A 4,838-nucleotide genomic window follows, 5' to 3' on the forward strand; every position below is an offset into this window, starting at 1 on the left:
CTGGGTATGTACCTTGACCAGGAATCAAACCTGCCACCTTTTAGTGTACGGGACAACACTCCAACCAACCGAGCCAAACTGGCCAGGGCAGGAGGGTGGATTTTATTCTGAGTGCAATGAGAGGGTATTTAAGCAAATGAATGACATATTTTGATATACTTTTTTTCTTTTTAAATCATTCATGTCCTATCTGGAGGGAACAATAGCAGAAACAGGAAGCCCACTGGGTGGCTGTGGCAGTAATCAGGGAGTGAGATCATGGTAGAGTGCACTAGGGTGGTGAGAGGTAATCTAGTAAAGAATATTATGTTCTGGAGACAGATCAGACAAGACTTGCTGACACATTGGATGTGCGGTGTGAAAAGAGCAATTAAGAATGACTCCTAAGGTTTTCCCTGATGGCTGGGTAGGTTAAAGTTTCATTAACTAAAAAGACATCCAACTGAATGGGAGATATTTGTAAACCACAGCTCTATCAGGGGTTAATATCCAAAATATATAAAGAACTCATACAACTCAACACCAAACAATCCAATTAAAAAATGGGCAGAGGACCTGAATAGACAGACACTTCTTCTAAGACATACAAATGGCCAAATATATGAAATAATGTTCAACTTCACTAGCTATTAGGGAAATGCAAATCAAAACTACAATGTGATATTACCTCACACCTGTTAGAGTGGCTGTTATCAACAAGACAAGTAGTAGTAACGTGTTGGAGAGGTGGAGAAAAGGGAACCCTCATTCACTGCTGGTGGGAATGTAAACTGGTACAGCCACTATGGAAAACAGTATGGAGGTTCTTCAAAAAATTAAAACTAGAGCTACCGCCCTGGCCAGTGTTTCAGTAGTTAGAGTGTGAGTCCACGCACCAAATTGTCACAGGTTCGATTCCTGGTCAAGGGCATGCGCCTGGGTTGCAGGTTTGATCTCCAGCCTGTCAGGGTGCGTGTGGGAGGCAGCCAATCAATGTGTCTCTTTCACATTGATGTTTGTCTCCCCCTCCCTCCCATTCTCTCTAAAAATCAATAAATATCCATGGGTGAGGATTAATGAAAAAAATAAAATAAATAAGAGCTACCATATGATCCAGCAATACCTCTTCTGGATATTTACCCAAAAAAACTTGAAAACATTTATTTGCAAAGATATACATGCCTCTGTGTTCACTGCAGCACTATTCACAGTGGCCAAGACATGGAAACAACCAAAGTGTCCTTCAATAGGTGACTGGATAAAGAAAATGTACATATATACTATGGAATACTATTCAACCATAAGAAAAGATGAAATACTGCCACTTGTGACAACATGGATGGGCCTTGAGAATATTATGCTAAGCGAAATAAGTCAGAGCTAAGAACCACATAATTTCACATATATGGAATATAAAACTGAAACTCATAGATGCAAACAACAGTATGGTGGTTACCAGAGGGAAGGGCATCGGGGGATACTGTAGGGTAAAGGGGGCTAGATATCTGGTGATGGAATATGATTTGACTTTGGGGGGTGGGCACACAATGCAACATACAGATCATGTAGCATAGAAGTGTACACTTGAAATGTCACCCCAATAAATTTTTAAAGTGTCATTAACTGAGATGAGGGAAAGTTAAGGAGAAGCTAGTAGGGTAAGAATCGAGTTCTATCGTACATTTTATCTTTGAGATGCCTATTATAGACAACTAGAGATAACCAGTAGGCAGTTTGATATATGGAACTAGAGCTTGAGAGATCAGGGCTACAAATAACAAATTTAGGAATCTTCAAGCTAGGCATGGTATTTTAAAAGGTGAAACTGGACAAGGTGGAAAAGCTGGTTAGAAGATCCAAGGCCTGAGGCACTTTCCCACAGAGGTTGGAGAATGGAGGAGAAGCTGGGAACCAATACACAAAAACTAACAAACCTGAGTGGCTACTACATAAGAGTAAGGAAGGAGGAAAATGCAGTGTGTACCATTTTAGAAGCCAATTGAAAACTATTTCAAGAGAGTAAGTGGATCAGATGTCAATGGTTGGTCCAAGAAGATGAGGACAGAGAATTGATCATTCCCCATAGATTTTCCACTGATTTCTTAAAAAGTTGGCATAATACTCATATAAAAAATGATACCACAATTCCCTAAAGTTGTAACATTCGTTATTCAAAGGTGAATAAAAACTTTATTTAAAAAAGAATGATCATTCTTCAGAACATAATATGAATATAGCCTGGAATAGAGATGGATAGGAAAAATGAACAGAAAAAAACTGATGACTCACTTTAAAAAAAAAAAAAATCTTTAAACATTTTGTTAAAGAACAGCTAGCTACTTTAGAAACTAGACACTCAAGCACTGATCTATTCATAGTGTTTTTACACAACTAAAGAAGTTGACATCAAATGGACAAAAAATAATACATTAGTCCCATATATTTTAAAAATCCATCTCTAGAAAGCAGGTCAGATGGACTCAAAGACCTCACTGAATGTAGGAAGCAACATAAAGCAGCCTGCTGGGGCATAAAGATAGGAACCAGTCCATACAGTCCAGAAAAAGTTCTTTTGTCTCCTGGTCTAAATGCTTGCCTTTAGTCTGGGTTCAGAGAAAGGTCCTGATCATTTGAACTGGTTGTCAATCAAAGTCCCCTTCATTTTTGCTTTGTTGGCTTCCAGTTCAGCCAGCTCTTGCAGCCACCTTTTGCTCATGCCTTTGCGCTCCAGCTGTTTTTCAATCACTTTGGCATTCTGTGCATACGAGTCGGCAACTTCCCTAGCCTCAATCTCCTCTTCCTCTTCATCAATGGTAGACACAGTGACAGAGCTGAACTTGCCCATGTCTTTAGTCCGTTTGGTCATCATCACCTTCTTAGGAGGCTCTCGCTTCTGAGTATATATATTCATTTTCCCAAAACCCTGGCCAAACTTGACTACTGCTCCATCTACTATGAAGGTCACAGGAGCATTCTTTGGCTGGGTCTGGTAGAAGAGTGGTAGTCCACACTTTGCACACTTCTTCCTGTACTGTCGTTCAATGCCTTCAGGCCTGCGAAGATACATCGTCTCCTGGTCTTCTGTGTTACAAAACTTGTGGGCGTGTTTGGCAGCATCAATCACCCGGGACTGATCCCGGGGCCTCATGGGCAATTTCTCCAACTGACAGTCCAGCACCAGAACCATCTGGCCACACAAACAGTAGTAGACATGGAGTGGCTTCTCACCATCGTCATATTCCTCCCTGTCCCGTGTGTAGGAGCAGACAACTGACCTGGACACAACTTTAGGCATAGTTCACAGGAGATGTCCACAAACTCAGCGCCAAAAATAAGAGTTGCACAGAAATCAAGATGACTCACTTCTAATTGAAGGTGGGAATCAAAGTGGTAAGAAGCTTCAGAATAAAGTTAAAATGCAAGGGATTAAGGGCAAATACAAATATTTACAAAAACCATACAAATACACTGAGCAAAAAGGGTTAATAGTAACATTAAAAATCTAGCAAACCACTTGCTGATCGGCTGTTTCAAGCCAGAACTCGCCCGTGCGGCCAGCTACTTTGGTCAGCAAGGTGTTTAAAATTACTTAAACTAATATAAGTGCAGACACGCGTTACCTCATGCATGACCAGTAAGCAACGTTCAGACACGGAAATATGTATACTCGTGACCGGTCAGCAAAGTGTTTAATAATAGACAACTACCCCATTAGAAAAATGAACAAAAGATATATATAAATAGGAAATTCACAAAAGAAATACAAATGTCCAATAAATATAACTTAAGATGTACACTGATATTGTAAACAAAAACCCAGCACAACCAAGTACAACCTAATCAAGGAAACTATATCTAAAGCATTATTCTATTATTAAATATAATGGGCATTTTAAAAGGACTGGATTAGAAAATTTGGAAATATATGTTGTAAAATATTAACAGCAGTTAAGATAATGAGATGTTCATTGATTTTTAATTTTCTCCTTTTATACTTTTTCCCTGATTTTTCTATAGCAACCATATATCATTTTGTAATAAGCTTTTATTTTATTTACAAAGCAACTGCCTGGAATTTGGAAGTTTAGTATGAACCTCGGGAGTTAACCCTTGTAAAATATTGCTGATGTCACATTTTCATTTCTCAAGCGGAACTGTAAATTTCTCAGATATAGGTCATCATGCTGTAACGAGTTTCATTTCTCATTAGGTTAAGCACTTCTCCCTTTCTAGTGGTTTCTTCACTTTAACCCCTACTGCAAAAGGCTGGGGAAAATACCTTTTGACACTGGTTGGCATATCTGCTAAAGTTTCCTATTATCGGCCTATTTCATTCCGGGCTCCTGCTGCATCTGGTCCAGGAGGCAGCCGTTGCAGTGTGGACTGCACCATATTCTTAGTTTTAACAGTAAGTCTGACCCTGGTGTTGCCTCATCTCCCATATAAAATGTGAAGAATTCAATAACTTGAATTCAATAACTATTATTGTGCTCACAAAAAGCGTGCACAGGGCAGTCTTGAGTATTCTACGTCCCATCCCACCACCTTACACACCCCACCATCTTCAGTTCTGACTGCAGAGCCAGACTCGGACTCCCATTTTTCCCCTTCTAGGGAGGGAATTTCAGAGAAACGTACTGAGAAACCAGATACGAATCAGGTCAGGAACCCAGGTCTTCCTGCAGGAACCCCTGCATTGGGATGCAGTTCTCAGGCGTCCGCTCTCCTCCAGCCAAAGCCAAGTTTGAGGCCCCCTCCACCCTACCGGCTCCCGAGTCTCACAGGCGAGGCAGCGTCGCCCGCGTCCCGCCCCGGCAACGCACCCGCGTGACGTCACCACGCGCGCCCTCCGCCGAGCG

The 4,838-nt window shown here is 40.9% G+C and overlaps 1 pseudogene across 2 annotated transcripts; it reads right to left on the reverse strand.

The window, feature by feature from the left end:
* Positions 1-2,136: 2,136 nt before the first annotated feature.
* On the reverse strand, positions 2,137-4,792 carry LOC308553292 (STING ER exit protein pseudogene; annotated as a pseudogene). Of its 2 annotated transcripts, none has more exons than XR_014000647.1 (2): positions 4,618-4,792; positions 2,137-3,377 (listed from the first exon to the last, which is right to left on the reverse strand). The product of XR_014000647.1 is annotated as an STING ER exit protein pseudogene (transcript). The 2 variants fall into 2 exon arrangements; XR_014000658.1 differs by having other exon boundaries at positions 2,145-3,344; positions 4,618-4,702.
* Positions 4,793-4,838: the final 46 nt, after the last annotated feature.

Source organism: Miniopterus schreibersii, assembly GCF_964146895.1.
Source record: "Miniopterus schreibersii genome assembly, chromosome: 2".
In the NCBI taxonomy this organism is placed as follows: domain Eukaryota; kingdom Metazoa; phylum Chordata; class Mammalia; order Chiroptera; family Miniopteridae; genus Miniopterus; species Miniopterus schreibersii.